Here is an 18,283-nt window from a genome sequence, read left to right on the forward strand (position 1 = left end):
ATTAGCTATAGAATGTTGAAATTTTGTGTATGGGACTACTATAACATCTAATTGTGCACCTGCCTTTCCTATTACAATCAGACAGTACCAAAAGTATAAATCTGTAGGATATTACAGCACTATTAGAAAGATAATTTTGCAAACATTACAAATTTATTATCAACGGTTTGAGTTATTCATTAATCATCAGAGTTTAATCTTTTAAACGCTATTCCCTTGAAAACTCTGTTTGAAACATTAAACAATGAGTGATTTATATTTGTTCAATATTTCTTCAATCATTATTTGTTCTGTTTTGTTCAATTTCGTTTAGAATGAAAGGTAAGCTACCTAATCAAAAGCGATACATTTTTCCTTATTTCGCTTAATTCCTATTAAAATGAAACGCGTGCTACCTAATTAAATATAATATTTTACTATGGTAGAGAAAGAAAATTTAGTAACCTGAAGTACATTGAGAAGTAGACGATGTCTGTGAGATGACAGAGAGATATATTTCAAGTGTACCCAATACCTTTTCTTATGTAAAATAATTTGCAAAGAGAAAAAAGTGTTAAAATATCAATTGCATCCTCGGCAGGAAATGAAGAACCGAAGATTTCCCAGTTATAAATTGGATCAGTTGATCATTTAATTGCAGAATTATCCGATGGTGGATGGAAAAAAATAGAGTTTACCTAAGGGATGTACCGTTTTTTCTACATTTACAAAAGAAAACAGAAAATAAAATTCAAATTAGTTTCGTATAATTAATTACACGTGGCAATTGTCTATCACATTTTCTTCCAACACTGTCATTTTTATGATATTTATTACCAGTTACCCTTTAAAAATCCCGGCCATTAAAAAAAAAAATTACCAATTACAATACCTATAAACTTCCCATTCTAGTCCTGGCGACAAAAGAGGGATTTAAAGCACTATAATTGTGGTGCTTCTTGCCAGCATACACTCAAACATAGATCAGCAGTACAAGAAATAATTGTGAGTGCCAGCGATTCGCGCATTTCCTTGCCCATTCGCCCCCTTTTTTTAACTTATTCTATCGTCTGAAAATGGTAAAAGAAAAATTTGGCGAATAACTTCACTTCCGAAGGACGCGGTTACAGTAAGAGCATAACAAATGATAAATAATCGTGGGTAAATTACGGGTAACTATCAGAGTAGTAGTTCTTTTAAAGAAACTTGTAAAGTCATTAAGTTATTATGAAGCAGGAGATAGGAAAAACTTGCGATATCCTCGCCAGGATTCGAACCTTAGACCTCTCAAATACGCAGTATGTTTCCAATTACACTACGAAAGCAAGCGGAAAAGAGGGAGAAAATATACACGAATACACGTCTAGTGTGTTTCCAGTTACACCACAAAGGCGATGAGGAAAGGAGGGAGAAAATACTTTATAAACTTTCATTTCAATAAAAATACATACTTATATTAACATTACACTATCTGATGGATATTGAGCTGATCTGACGGTAAAGGAACTGAGCGCGACGTTTCCAGCTCAGGTGGCTTGTAAAGCCCCAGGGGTACCTCACATGAATGAGACTTGACCGAAGTTCCCATGAGGGATGAATTTAAGTAACTGGTGAAATCATGTTTTTGGAAAAATTCTTAAGTGTGAAAACACGTGTCACGTCCGAAGAGCTCAACGAAGAATCTTCACAAAATACGTTCAAATTATCAAGGCGAGAGAAAATAAAATGGACGAGATGCTAATACAAAACTACAAATACAAATCGAATACATTGCATTAAAATTAAATATTCGAGGAAATATATTTTGCCAGTAAACTGGCCCTCAGAGGGAAAAACTGTGTACAATAAGGGAAGGGCAAAATTATGCGAATGTTTTTTAAATTTTCAGACTTTGTCTAAAAAGCTGGGGGGGAAGGATACGCGAGGAAATAACGGCATGATCTAAAGCATTCGAAACACCTGTGCGAATTCCCCGAAATATATAGTATAATATAAAGAATTTGTGGCGAAAATGTCAAAATTTAATCGCTTGTCATATCCCTGTAGAGTTCAGCAACCTCCGAATGGCAACGGTCTGAGCATGAGCGAAGGCGGCGATTACGAGCCAGCGACAACGTGTATAAGAGCCAAAAAAATATATCCCTTTCCTATTATTCTCGTAGTAAGTCGTGTTTTATGGCTTAAAGTCTATTGTTAAACCATTTATTTTTCTTAGAAATACGTTCGAAGTGAAAATGGTCGTCTCTTCATTTATCAGAAAAAGCTACGCTTCGTAGGAGGACTGACTGATGAGGTGTTTGGCCTTGGAAAATATACTGTCTGTTCTGTTTTCTTTGCTTTAGACAGAATTTCTGCGTATGAAGTGTGTTTGTAGACTTCTATCGGGTGTGGATTAAGAATATGCGAAAAAAATTGGTGATAAATATTAGCATCAAAGAATATGGCTGAGTAGACAGTCGAACACTCTGTAACAAGCTCCGGATATAACGAATGAACTTACTGGTTGGTTTGAACGCCTAGCAAGCACCGGACCACTGAACTTACTGGTGCCGTTCAGTTTCTTATACACCTGTACCATCTAGTCTTTTTTACTAACATACACTGCAACAACATCTACTTGGAGATCTGTGTCGCGACTTCTCGCAAAGACTCAAAGATGATACATATGCGTTTAATAAGAAAATTCGGTACTATTCGGTTTCGAGGGCCGTAAAAAATCGCCAAACTATTGTTGATGCCAATGCTGCCAAAAATAATTGCGGCAAGAAAGGAAGTATAATAGTAAATAACTATCTAAGATTGATGTTTTTAGATGAAAGGTTAATTTCATATAATACTTTTTTATTATTATAATTTATATGAAAAAGCTAAACATGACTAAATGGAAGCAAAAGAGTAAATAACTATTTCAGATCATTATTATCATTTATATAAAAATTGCTAAACATAACTGAATGGATGCCTGCATCGCTATTTCGCTACCGACTTATAGCTAAAGCATAATTTCATCTCGTTGGTTGTTCAAACGTAATTTTCTATAATGAATGATGCTTTTCTTTGAAAATATTCTCGGTAAAGTGCAGAAAAGCTCACTTATTTGTTTGCCGCCTTTTACAAGGGTAAAATCAATTGGATTTTTGTCAATTTTCTTTTACTAAGTGAAAATAGGTTGATGTGTACATAGGTAAAGTCAAGGGTGTGCGCAGTACCATTTTTTGTGCAATTATAGGATTTTTTTTTTCAAGTGAAAAATAGGTCGATGTGCACATGGATACCGAGTATGTGCAATTCTTAAAATCGCGTCAAGCAGTGAGTGATTCTGCACTTTACCCAAAATTCTATTGCCGACTTTTCGTCATGGGCAATTCCCAAATTGTTAAATCCATAGGATATCAAAAAAGGATTTAAAATCAAAAAAGGATTTAAAAATTAAACTAGTATTTCAATGGCGTCTTAAGAAATATAGAACTATATAAACTTACACAATCTGAAATCAGCGCGTACGCTAGATTTGGCGCGTTGTTAAATGGTTAAATGGGCGCGTTTGCTAGATTTGGCGCTTTTACGCATAAATTTTCGCTGCAATTTTTTTACGGCCCTCAAAACTTAATACCGAAAATTCATATGAAAAACTGGGTACACAGATATGGTGCATTGTTTACTGATGTAACAGAATATACGAATATTATACAGTTTTAAATCGATACTGCTTACAGTTTTACAGTTTTAAATCGATACTATAGTCAATATTTCATTTATGGTCAGTAGACATAAGTAATTCCCCGATGGTCAGTAGTCAATCATCAATAGATAATAGTTCATCAATTATTCATAGTTAATAGTTCATCTATAATAATCCATAGAATAGTCAATCAGTTGTCGAAGCGATTATCTTACATTTTACATTAATTCTTACGAGCAAAAATTTTTCCGATTCAGGATCATTTCCATTGAAGCCCGGTCCTCAAGAACGAACTAAGTTCGTAAATTGAGGTTTCAATGTACAGGAAACATCTGCTGATTTTGCCGTAAAGTTTCTTTACCGTTTCAGAACGTATCCAAAGGGCATTCGATAAAGATGGTGTTAGAAATGCGCCACGCAAATTAAGCAAACACGTGGCTGAATCACTCGATGACTGGTTTTTATCATAAAACAACAAGGCCCGTGACAACCAGAGAGGGTGAACTGAATCATGCTTTGATTAGTCATACCATAATAACTTTTTAACGAGTAAATGTTACCGAAAGAGGTATTTGAGAAATGTTGACCAACAGATAAGGTGATTTTAGCACCACAGACGTCCGAATGTTGACACATCGTTTCAGATAATTACAGAATGTACATTGCGATGAAATTGCTCAAATGGGACTACTCTCTGCTAGGCCAAATAAACAAACTGTTGTCTTCATTCCTCTGACAGACAACAAGCAACGCTTTCCTGCTAATTGCGTAATATAATTGTTTCATATTTTCAATACAGAAGTATTTTGCCTACAATTGTGTTTCAAATTTTCTATTTGATAATTTTTGGGCTAATAAAAGTTATCAAATAGAAAATTAATAGTCGAGAAGGGCTATTAATTTCGTTCTGGTATTTTGTGGCATTTCACTATAAATGGCGTTTCACTTTTCAAGTGAACCAAATATTAGAGAACTGCATTATACAGTACAAGTCCAATTATCCGAACTTTGACTATCCGAATTGCCGATTATCCGAATCACTTTCAGAAATTAAGAAAAATTTTAAGACTAAAAAAAATTAAGATTGTAACCACATGTAATTTCTTATTGTCAAGCGGATTAAAATTAAAGGATTAAAATTATCAAGCGGATTTGGCTGCCCGGAAACGGACGAACGCAGTCAAACAGCTTACTTTGACCGAGATGTTCAACAAGCAATGACTTTCAGCACTTGTAAGTACTCTACAGTATGATATAGTATAAGATGTACGTAAAAATACTGCCTTTTCATTTTAATTAATTAAAACCACTTTGTCTTTTAAAATAATTTTTTCTCCCGTTTTCAACATACAGTATATACAGTAAAAAATTAACGTATAGATAGACCCTTTCTTCGGAAAAAATCCAATGATCCGAATTTTTGATTATCCGAATGGGTATCCAGTACCAATTGATTCAGATAATTGGAGTTCTACTGTATTTAAAGAAGTTAATGAAGAAGCTGCATGAATGTATGTATGTTTTTCGCACTGTGAAAAAACAACGGTATTAACTGCAGAGACATTAGGTAATTTGGAAGCAGGAAAGAAGAAAAATGAGCAACCTCCTTTTCGCCAGGAATCGAACCGCGTACCTCTGGAATGCGCGTCCAGCGTGCAGACCACCACACCATGAAGGCATGCCAAGAAGGCGGGAGAAATACCTTGTAAAGGGCTACTGGGGTTTTTAAGGGGACCCAATCGCCAAATCCTGGGTGTGGAGAATCATCATCCAACACCCTTTTTTTTGTTCGGGCGCCACTGTAGAGACATTAGGATTTTTTGGTTTGGTTTGGTTTATTTAATTACGGCAAAGCACACTAGGACTATCTGGCTAAGGGGAGGGATGCTTTCGGGGAAGACTTTCTAAGGGAGACTGCCTCGTATATACATTACACATGGGAAAAACCACGAAAACGCCCATGCAGCCAGCCCGTTCGCGGGATTTGAACCTCGGACCGAACTACCAGAGTTCAGCGACTTTACCGCTCGGCCGCTGGTGGGCCTTAGGATTTTTTGGAAGCAAGAGAGATTGAAAAATTAGTAACGCCTTCTCCGGGAATCGAACCGTGGACTTCTGAAATACGCGCCCAGCGTGCAGACCACCACACCACGAAGGCATGACGAGAAGGCGGGAGAAATACCTTATATAACATAGTCCTCTATTCGAATATGGGCATCTCGAAGCCCAAGTTTTGAATTTGGAATTTGTTTTATTATTTATTTCATATTTTGTAAAACATTAAAGAATTTTTGATTAACAAACTCAACGATTTCAAAGCGAGCAATGGCAACAGTGTACGAAAAAGTGCATTTTTATCTCCGGCGCGGGAGACTGTGTATCGGAAATTTGCTGTTTTGCATATCTTTATCTATTATGTTAAATATTTTTTATATTGCTATTGAATTGAATTTTATGTTAATTTTAATTGCGAAGAACTTGATATTTCATAAATAAAGGTAACATACAAAACGCTAAAAAAAATGCCCTTTTTCATCATTATCTTTGTGCACCGTAATTTTCAAGACAGTAAAGCCTTTTGTAGTATCGGAAAAGAAATTTTATCCCATTCTTTTTGAGCAGCTTTCAAAGTCTAAGAAGGGTTATAGGTCAACGTTTGGACAACTCACTTTTTAAAAGTCGCCAGAAGCCGAAAATTCCATGGGTGATACATCAGGAGGCTTAGTAGGGATATGAGGAAGAATATGGAATTGATATCCAATTCTTGTTCTATTTTTTTCCAGGAAATTAACAGTGAATTTTGAGGTGTGGCTGCCTGGTTTGTCTTCATACAGTCGTACTGACTGATAGTACTATGGGTAAAGAGAAGGTATTTCCTATTTGAAAATTGGGTATAAAATAGGTTCCTAATAATATGTGCAGTTGATTTTAACATTTTTCTCCGCTCTCTTTATTTATAATTTTCCGTTAATTGAAAAACCAGCAACAATCATAAATCTCTTTGAAAAACTTTCTTTATATTCTTTGAGTCATGTTTTAAGATTTTTCTCTACTCTTTGATGATAACGGATCCCTTTTTATTACAGAATTCTGCAGCGCGCTCTGCGTTTGGTGATATTTCGTGGAGAAAAACGATGCACATTATGTTTTTTCGTCTTTTGAAAATACAAATCAGCATAAATCACTTTACTGAGCAATGATTTTGCAATTGCCCTTTGACTCGGCGGATTTTATTTTAAGACTTGGCGGATTTTATTTAGCCCTCACCTTTGCAACATGCGAAACATTCAGTTTTTTTCTTGGATATGTATTTGGAACAATTTTTGCACTTGAAGCAAAACATTGACTTTTTTCCCTTTCTTTTTGCCAATATTACCTATGTTAACTTTCGATATCCAAAATCCATGGCTTTCACAACGTTTTTTAATAACTCGATACGAATAATTTTCTTCGGAAAGAGCACAAATATAGCTTTCCACCCGCTTTTTCTTTAAAAGCGCCTTTCTACATTAAAACAAAACTGTCAAGTAGCAGACGATAACTTCCAAAAATACAGTTGCAGTTAAAAAAAAAATTCGAAGCAGACGATTTTTTTTAATAGCAAAGCAAAGTCTTCTAAAACAAACGCGAACAGCCTCTGGAATTTGCAATTCGGAACATAAAATAATGTCATCCAACTCTGTTACATAGAATTCCTTCATTTTACAGAACTTCACAAATAACAGCTTTAAATAGTTCTCCACGAAGGCATGCCTCCTCTTAGGAAAGTAGCCCTCGAAGCTTTACCGTAATCACATAAAGCTGGCGAACCCAGGCGAATGGGCTGACTGTTTAGTTATTTTTCGAAGTTTATTCGCTCAAAGTCTATGAACTATTGACTAATTCCATATACTATTGGCTGTATATCGAATATTGAATACTCTATATACTATCTCAGGGCATCATGATGATATCTTTCTATACATATTGAATGGCCTTGGTGTCTATACATATATACTATCTCAGGATTACATATATATATTGTAAGACTATGTATGATTAAGCACTACATATGACTATATATGATTATATATGATTAAAAGCAGCTATATATTATGAATTCTACTGAAAATTCTAAAGATATGCCGTTTTTGAGTATTTTGCGATTTTGCTTGCTGTTGAATTGGATTTTATGTGCGTAAGCTCCAAAGACGTAATATTTAATAAATAAAGTGAATACACTAAACGTTAATAAAAGACGAAAAAAGGTTTCATAAAGCCATGTTAGTAAGAAAACTGAACATTGATAGGATAAACTGAGAAAAAACTGGGGAAGAAAAAAAAAAAAAAAAAACAGAAATATGTATGCCAACACAACGCTGTATCGGGAATTCTAGAGATGAACTGCTATGCTGCTTATAAAGTTTTTGTAATTTTGCTGTTGATTTGCATACGACGTAAATGCGAAGAAAATTATGCTTAACAATAAAGCTAAAAAGACAAAAAATAAGGGGGATTAATATGAGTGTTTATCAGCAGACTGGTAGCTTACGAACTCAGCGGGAGTGGAAAAAAACTTTAACAAACCTTTTTGGGCGACCGTTGAAATCTGAAACCTTTCAGATTTATTTACTTATTTATTCTAGTATATGATTTTAGTTATTGCCTCGAGTTCTTCATAATTAGATAATTTCGAATTCCCATGTTATAAAGATTTCTCCATGCCGACTCAGTGTTATTGACTTTACTTTCGACCACTTTTGCTACTCCGTATATGGCAAGGATGGTCAGAGCGCAATTATTATGCCAATAAAATATATTTATTGAACACAGTTAAATAAAACTCCTCAGTGTCCAAAAGAAAATTATTTATCATTTTACAAAGTTTTTAATAAACTTAAACTGGTTAATGTTGAAACATATTTATTTTATCTTTCCCTTTGCTAGTCAGGAAACTTAACAATGTTATTAAAAAATGTTCTGATACTATCAAACAATTTTTTAAAAAAAGTCTTTAAAAATTAGATTTGCTTGTGAATGTTTTAGAGAAAGGATCTGCCGAATTTCTGAGTCATTAGTAGGAAAGAAATCTAAACTGGGATGGTCAGTGAGTGGAACAGAAAACGCATGTCAAACGCCTCACAAAATTACAAGCTAAATGCATCACAAACGTTTAGTATCATACAAAATTTGATACGAGTTAAAAATAATTTAGAAGCCGATTCGATGTCCGAAATGATGAGAAATTTATGGCAAGTGAAAACTTTGGAAATTTCTAATAAATCTGATAATAGTCACGACTAAGAAGACGATGCTATCTTTAGAAAATTTCCAGAATCCTTAAATTTTGAGGAACAACATACAAACGGTTTACCTGACGTGGAACGACCTTGAAGGAGAATTACGGGGTAATTTTGAGGTGGCAGCAAAAGGATTTGAGTCGCTGTGGTGCAGATTTAAGAAGGATCAGAAGTTACAGAAACACTGCAAAATTGTCGTAGATCAAAATTTATAAGAATTCGTGGAAGAATCGAAGGATTTAAAAGGTGGAAAAGAGTACTTCTTACCGCATCAAGCTGTAATTAGAGGGCAAAAGCACCACAAAACTTCGCATTGGCTTCGACGCATCATCGAAGGCAAATTTCCATTGAATGACTGTTTAGAATCAGACGTTTCTTTCGATTTGAAAGTTTCAGTACTTTTAAAATAAGTTAAATATGGATTTGGAACTTTCGGAAAATCTAATTACAATTCTTGAACTTACCTGAATTCCACCATGCGGCTTTTATTGACATGAAGTTTGGCCACCTCTGATATGTGCAGTACCAATCTAATAATACTAATGTAGAGTACACTGTGTCTTGTTTTCGTCCGTATTCATATCCCATCAAAACAAATCATGATAAAAATGTGTTATGCCGTTTAAAGCAGTTTACTTTCTCTTATTTACAGAAAAGGGTGTACGAACACAGATTGTGTTACAAACGAAATGAGGGAACAATCCCCGATAGGAGTCAACTGGGAATAAAATTATTGAATCCTCCCCTGTAAGCCCGGATGGGAACAACACTGTTAAGGCTGTTTTGGGAACTGGCTCATTCGGCATTAAGTCGACAAATTTCTGCATTATTTAATGATACGGATAAAAGGACAAAGTAGCTAAAACTTTCAGGTCATCATGCTGAACACTGCCTGAAAACGGCATAACAACTGGGGGAAAGGAGAGATCCTTTTCTACTCCACCAGCCCCCTAAAATAGTTATTATGAAAAAAGAAAAATAGTACTGCTTGATTTTCAAGGCGCCCGTTATCAAAATGACGCCAAGATTATCGCCATGTTTAAACCACTTGCACATATTTTGTGGCTGTCATATCTCCGTGATTGCTTTTAATATAACATCGCAATGCTTATCTTTCTTACAGAATTTACACCACATGAATTCCGAAGAGTACGACTCTAGATGATGTACGTTTGCTTTTTGTTTCACCATTTTATAGACCTCCTCAATCTTTCAACATTTTTGGTATAAGCACCCGTTGTTGGATCAGCAAAATTAAATGTGTGATTCACAGTTAAATGATTGTAACCAGCCTTTTCAAGCTCGTCTGTTTTGTAGAATTGCTAGCAATCTGAATATATTGTCCATCGTTCTACTACGTGGTCTACAGCCATTGATATCAATGTGCTTGCTTCCAGATTTTGGACCTGGACAAGAAAACACTGGCCACTTTCACGGCATAACTCGCCCGAATATACACCGTTGTGGAAGTACCCTGTCAGTGTTGTTTTTGCGCCGTGCGAGCAAACTCTGGTCAATTTCGACTACAGTTGGTGCCTTTCGCACGTACATGGAGCTGCCCTTCATAGCATGTACGTACGAAAGGCACCAACTGTAAAAACACCAATGTATATTTAAGGGAAAAAGAAAGGCACTGCCCGCGGTCTGGTAAAATTCAAAGCATTGCCTGGCAGGATCGCCGGTAAGTCCTGTGAGGTGTAATTTATCTGGGTAGCTAGTGTGGCTGGACAATACTCACACTGCCCATGGTTAAACAATGGATGTCCACCTCATTTCTCCATATCCATATCCATATCCATATTTAAGCTAGTTGTTATTGTATTTGAGTTATTATTGGATTTATTTCAGATATATTATTGCATTTTATTATTTATTATTGTGTCATTTATTGTTTATTATCATTTAATCCACAAATTCGGCAAACAGAAGTCGAAAGTGAAAGTGTTTATGGTTACCCTTCGTTTGGCTAAAGTTTTTTACATAATATGGCAGTTTATGTCGGGAGGAGCCGTGAAAATCAAGTCGTTCATGGTTTTAAATAAGTCCAACTGGTTAAAATAAGTACAACGGTCCAACTGCATAAAAATGTCTTATAAATCTAATTAGCCATCTCATTTAAATGCATTGAAAAATTTTTTCAAGTGCTTTTATTGCTTTTCAGTCACTTGGTTTGTTCACAGTATTCAGTAGTCAGTCACAATTCCAAATAGTTGATAGTCCTGCCTGCCCCCTTTGCTGAAATGGTGCAGTGATGAACGTATCTCCTAGTCTGCTCAGCCCTCTCTCAGATCAGTGTTTTTCCAGATACTAGGAGACTAGAGATCTTTTAAATAGATTGCAGACTTGATCTTGTCTTTACATATAATTTTTCAATCGTTGCATTTTTCTTTTTGTGTAATTCTTCTTTGTACTTTAGACTTCTCTGTGTATTCTATTATACTATTATTGTATTTTGATAGTTTTTGGATCTCTGTATATCATAAGGATATTTGTATTTATTGCCGGCTTCATTAGAAATTTAAAGGGAAAAAAAAAAAAAAAAAATGGTTTGCTACTCAATAGCAGAAGATTAAATTTGAAAGTTGAATATGTTACGCTTTACTGAATGGCAACATGTTGGTGCGAGAAGATAATAAATATTGTATGTAACACAGTGGCAACGCACTGCTCTCAAATAATCGAATTAGTGAATTAAAACTGAAAGATAAATATTTTGCCGAATGGCAAAAGGCTGGTGCACCGGATATAAAAAAAAAAAAATGTTTCATTTCGAGCGGTGTCGCCACTTCTCGCTTTCAAACCGATGAGACAGCTAAATAAAAATTCGTTAAATTCATGCAAAATATGAAGTAAATCAAAAACAAATTCAAAATCCAAGCTTCGAGTTGCCCATGTTGAAATGGAGGACTAGACGTACTGAAAATTCGGTGACTCTAGATGCCGTCGTTTTTTCACAGTGAGAGGAACATACATGCATACACACAAAGAAGATTCTTAGTTGTTTAATATTACAGATAAAATGACAAAGTGTCCAATATTTTCGGGTCAATATGCTAAACAGCTGCCTGAAAACTGCATAGCAGCTGGGATAAAAAAGTTCCTTTTCCATTTCATGTGTGTAAAGGGGGTGGGTTTCCGTCGTAAGTCTTTTGAGATGTAAACGACCAGACAACTAAGTGCGTAATCTTTGATTGAAGAAACTCTTGAAAAAAGTGAGAAAATAAAATAATAAAAAAGCGGAGAAGGAGGCTCTGAGCTCCAACGAAAAAGACCTCTTTATTTGCAGTTGAAAAAAAACCATACTTAGTTTTTTTTTTTTTTTTTTTTTTAAATTTTATTCTACTTTTTCTCTTTCCCCTCCTTTAAAGAACTAAATCTTGATCAAGCGTCGGGAGGAGTACTACAACTTCAACTACGAATATTTGTGTACCAGTGAGCGTTACTTCCTCCTCTTTTATTCGTTTTTCTCGCGTATCGGGGAGGGGAGAACATGCAGAATTTTTTTTTCCTCTTTTGTGCAAAGTAGGTGTGAAATAGATTTCTTTAAGGGAATTTTAGTATGAAAGTTTCTTAACCCGAGATTGCTTAAATACCCTACTGCTTTTGTTATTAATGATAACTGATTCATGATGCAGATATTTATGACAATTAATTCATGATGCAAATATTTATGACAATTAATTCATGATACAGATAGTCATATGATACAGATATTTATAATAATCGATTTACAATGAACATATTTGTGATAATTCATGATATTGACGTTTATGATAATTCTCGCACGATACATATATTTATGATAATTCATGATAATTGACTGATAATATAAATATTTATGACGATCTAGCATACAAATTTTTATGATAATTCATTATACAGATATTTATGATAATTGCCTCAGTATTGAAATATTTATGATAATCAATTCGGAATACAGATATTCATGATAATTCAAGATAAAAATTTTGATGGTAATGGACTCATGATTTAGGTATTTATGATAATCGACTCATGATACAGATATTTAGATAATTGATTGATGATGCAGGTATTTAGCACAATTCGAAGTAAAAATATTTATGGTAATTGACTCATGAATCAGATAGTTAAGATAACCGATTGATAATGCAGATATTTATGACAATTCATGTGTATGTGTGATTATAGCAAAGCCTCGAGGGCTATCTGCCTAAAGGGAGAGATGCCTTCGTGGAGGACTTTCTGAGTGAAACTGGCTCGTATACACGTTACACATGGGGAAAACCACGAAAACGCCCATGCAGCCAGCCCGTTCGGACAATTCATGATAAAGATATTTATGATAATTTACTTATGATGGGGATATTTATGGTAATCGACTCATAATAGAGATATTCACGAAAATTTATATTCTAAATATTTATGATAATTCATTGATGATACAGATATTTATGATAAAGATATTTATGGTAATTAACTCATGCTTTAGATATTTATGATAATCGACTCATGATACTGGTATTTAAGATAACTGACTGATAGATGATACAGATATTTATGATAATTCATGCCATAGATATTATGACAATTAACTCATGCTTCAGATATTTATGATCATTCACGACACAGATGTTTATGACGATTTATGATACAAATCGCTACTACAAGCAAAACCTCATTAAATTCGAATAAAACGTCTCTAACTATAAAGAGTGTTCACCCCGTGGAGTAGTTTTTCGATTATGTAGACAGTGACCTTTCTCTTGTTCTGAAGGTCAAATGCACAAAATTTCAACAAGATCGGAATAAAACTGAAGATTTGTGTGAATTATAAACACACGCGCAAACGCAGCAAATGGACACTCGTTTTAACGTATAGATTATATGTTTTCTGCTTTCCTATTGCAAAGCTAAGACAACACAATGAGATATATTCCGACGAGATAATGTATCTCATTACTATCATCTGTCGTACACGAGTAAAATTGATATCACGATGTTTATGTTCCATGGTAATAGGTAGAAAAGTGAAATCTCAGAAAACTTCGGTTTTAAATATTCGAATGCAGCACGCCGACGAGGCATGGGCTTTTCGTTATTTGCTGCCATCAAGGAGAGATAAAGGAATAATTTCTTTTACTTCTAAGTTCACTAAATACGACTGCATTAGCTGATAACAGGATTATTCTACCCTGAATTAAAAATAGGCGCGTCATTCTACGTTTCTCTCAAAAAGCGTTAAAGAAGACAGGGCCGGCACTAAGCATTTTGACAATCTCTACAAGCCCTAAATTCTGCTGCTCGGCGCCCCTCTGAATTCTAAAAATATTACCATATCTAAATTCTGTTGCTCAGCACCTCCTTTATTGTTCTAAAAATATTGCCAGTCCTAAATTTCCCAGCCAGATCCTTCTAAAAATTTTGGTGGCCCTAAATTTTGCTGCCCTGTGCGACCGTACAGGTTGTCTCTGGCGTAGACCTTGAAGAACCTGTATATATGTATATATGTACACCTGTATATATGTACACCGTATATGAAGAACCTGTGTACCTGTATATATGTACACCGTCTCTGGCGTAGACCTTGAAGAACCTGTATGCATGTTTGTTTGTATATATGCTTGTATGAATAATGCGTCTCGCACTCTAGGAAAACTGTTGTATCTAGAGCTACCAAATTTTCAACGCAGGTGTATTCCACTCAAACAGCTGAATTTTGAATTTCCAATCTATTTTATAGTTATTAGCACCAGCGACGCTATTAGTCTGGAACTTCTCTTTGTTGCCCGTACCACTTTCCAAATGAAACTATGTTGCCACCCAGTATTATTGCCATATATTATTTTTAAAGAAATATAGGGAGTATAGAAAAATATGTGGCAATTCTTCAGCCCTCTGTCGAGAATTCTAAAGAAATGCTGTTTCTAAATATTTTCTGATATTGTCGTTGAATTTTATGGGGCGTAAATGCGAAGAAAAGGGTGTTTAAAAAATTAAATAGAAAGACAAAAAGTTAATAATAAAAATAAAAAAAAGTTGTCTTATGAAGAAAACAACTTTTATACGACGAAAAGAACTGAAACTGAACTGAACTCTCAGAAATTCTAAAAATATGCTACTTTTAAAAAATTTGAGACTTTAGTCTTGAATTTTAAGTACCGTAAGACGAAGAAAGTAATGTTTAATAACAATGTTTAAAAGACAAAAAAAAAAAAAAAAAAAAAAAAAAAAAAAAAAAAATTTGCGTTAGCAAAAGTGAATCTAAGAACATACTGGTAAATTGCGAGTTCAGCGTGAGCATAAGAAACCTTAACAAACCATCTGGTGCGATGTTGAAATCTGAATCCTTTCAGATTATTATTATTATTATTTATTTATTTTATTTCATTTTATTTACACCATCGTATTAGAGAAAGATCTATATCAGATTTTTTCGAAATGCATATAAATTTTGTGACGCCGTTGAAAATACGAATTTAGTCTGATGGAAAATTGTAACCAATATTATAATTATTTAATTATATTAAAACATTGCTGCGTATTTTATGTTAAAATACTATCATTATAATTAATTATAATAATTATTGATTATTACTTATTGGAGATATGCTATATGATATTCAACACCTTGTTTTAGATTTCTTGAATTATTTTTCTTTATTCTTTTCTCTTTGAAGTAGCAAATTCTGGCTGATTAGAGAAATTTTTTTTTAGTCCAAAGGGACTTGAGTCCCGAAGGACTATTACTTTCGTTTTGGCATTTTGCGTCGGACGGATAAATGTCGGTTCACTTTTCAAAATGTTGCCATAAAATGTTAGAGTCCTGCATTATATTTGAAGAAATTAAATAATGAAAATCTGCGTAAATGTATGTATATTTCTCACATTGTCATAAAATAACGGTACATAGAGTCATCGAATTTTGAATAACGTAATCCTCCAACGAATATGAGCATGTGGAAGACCAAATTTGAAATTTGAAATTTGTTTTATGATCGATTTCCTATTTTTTAAAACTCTGACGAATTTTTGATTAACAAACTCAAGGATTTCAAAGCGAGCAATGGCAACGTTGTGCAGAAAAAACATTTTTATCTCCAGCGCGTGAGTCTCTGTATCGGAAATTCTAAAGATATGCTCGTTTTAAAACTATTTTGCGATATTGCTGTTGCACTGGATCTTATGGTTTAAGTGCGAGGAACATGATATTTAATAAAGAAAGGTAACACACAAAATGTTAAAAAACGCCACTTTGGACGTAATTTAAAATCTGAAACATTTCAGATTTTGTTTTTTTTTTTTTAGTCCAAAGGGATTTGAATCCCGAAGGACTATTAGTTTCGTTTTGGCATTTTGCGTCGGACGGATAAATGTCGGTTCACTTTTCAAACTGTTGCCATAAAATGTTAGAGTCCTGCATTATATTTGAAGAAATTAAATAATGAAAATCTGCGTAAATGTATGTATATTTCTCACATTGTCATAAAATAACGGTACATAGAGTCATCGAATTTTGAATAACGTAATCCTCCAACGAATATGAGCATGTGGAAGACCAAATTTGAAATTTGAAATTTGTTTTATGATCGATTTCCTATTTTTTAAAACTTTGACGAATTTTTGATTAACAAACTCAAGGATTTCAAAGCGAGCAATGGCAACGTTGTGCAGAAAAAACATTTTTATCTCCAGCGCGTGAGTCTCTGTATCGGAAATTCTAAAGATATGCTCGTTTTAAAACTATTTTGCGATATTGCTGTTGCACTGGATCTTATGGTTTAAGTGCGAGGAACATGATATTTAATAAAGAAAGGTAACACACAAAATGTTAAAAAACGCCCCTTTGGACGTAATTTAAAATCTGAAACATTTCAGATTTTTTTTTTTTTTTTTTTAACTATTTAGTGTTACATATATATTATATATAATGAATATGTTTCTTTCGTATGTGTGTGCATGAAAATAACGGTATCGCATTATTAGCTCAAAAAAGTTATTAGAGTCACAGAAAAGGATTTTACTTTGTTTCACTTTGCATTCGAGCCGGTTGCCATTCGGAAAAACGTAAGCTATTAATTATTCTTGGATATTTAATTTGTCTGTTATCCATAATAAACTAAACTACTTAAAAGTGATACATGCAGTTCTTAATAATATTTTTTTTTCACTTTACTGATATATCTAATTAAAAACATTCAATATTTTTATAAATTACATTACACATGTTTTCACTTTTCAAGTATACAGAAGATAAATAACATTTCCATGTTGATCCAAACGCATATTCATCTAATATCCTCCAAAATGTTTCGCTCTTCGACCTAAGCCATATATATATTGATAATGTGTGCTGATTATTAAACATTAAAAGATGTGCTGAAAACACATCATTAAGATGTGCTGAAAACACATCACATGAAAGAAACATTAAAAGATTGATGTTTGCTGTGTATTAAACATTAAAAGAGCCCTTTTGGATCGTTAAAAACTGAATCATTCAATAATTTTTTCCGTTTGTTAATTTGTTAGTTTATTTTTAATTATAAATTATCTTTTTTATTATTATTATTTCATGTTAGCAAAATCTGAATACTATTTATTTTATTTGTCATTTTTTGAAACAGCTTAAATATTGAAAATTTTTGTTATTTTTTACAGAGTAAACTTAAAATTATTTTAATTAACTTTATTTCATTCAACGTATTGAACATTTTTGATAAAAAACTGATTAACAAATATTCTTTTTACACAAAATTAAAAAATTGAAGGGAGGGGGAAGAGAGAGGAGGAGAAGAAAAAAGAAGTTCAGATGATTCAAATAATTCCAATTATTCTATGTTCAAAACCCAGCTTATGATTAAGAAAAATAAACTTCCCATGCCGGGAATCGAACCCGGGCCGCCTGGGTGAAAGCCAGGAATCCTAACCACTAGACCACATGGGACTTGCATAGGACTTCCTCAACATATTTCTCATTTCAGCCAGCTCGTCTGTCAACGTGGGAGGACACTTTTAAATTCGCCGCTTTTCGAAAACACAGAAACTTTCATAACGGTTGCTGTTCTGAAGATGAATTATTTAAGTTAAATTGATGTACTGACCACATCACGTTATTAATTTTATCTAATGTGCTGATTAATTATTATCTAATCGGCATTCTCGCTAAACTCATGTTTTAAACAGCAATGAGCTTTAAGTAAAGTATCATTTCCGGTTGTTCATTTGGAAACAAAACCTAATGGATTGTTCCAATAAACACAAAGGTCTGGTAACACGAAATTTTTTTATTATGTTTTACTAGGTTTTATTGGCCATGTGTGAAAACTGTTTTTTTCTAAATTGATACCAAAATAATTCAATG

General features: G+C 33.8%; 1 non-coding gene across 1 annotated transcript; it reads right to left on the reverse strand.

Moving 5' to 3' along the window:
- Nucleotides 1–17,794: 17,794 nt before the first annotated feature.
- TRNAE-UUC (transfer RNA glutamic acid (anticodon UUC)) lies at nt 17,795–17,866 on the reverse strand. Its single transcript has one exon. It is a non-coding gene; the product is annotated as a tRNA-Glu (tRNA).
- Between the last annotated feature and the right edge of the window lie 417 nt (nt 17,867–18,283).

The sequence above is a fragment of the Stegodyphus dumicola genome, chromosome 7, assembly GCF_044657685.1.
Source record: "Stegodyphus dumicola isolate Sdum_Otavi_A_Nest chromosome 7, ASM4465768v1".
NCBI lineage: Eukaryota > Metazoa > Arthropoda > Arachnida > Araneae > Eresidae > Stegodyphus > Stegodyphus dumicola.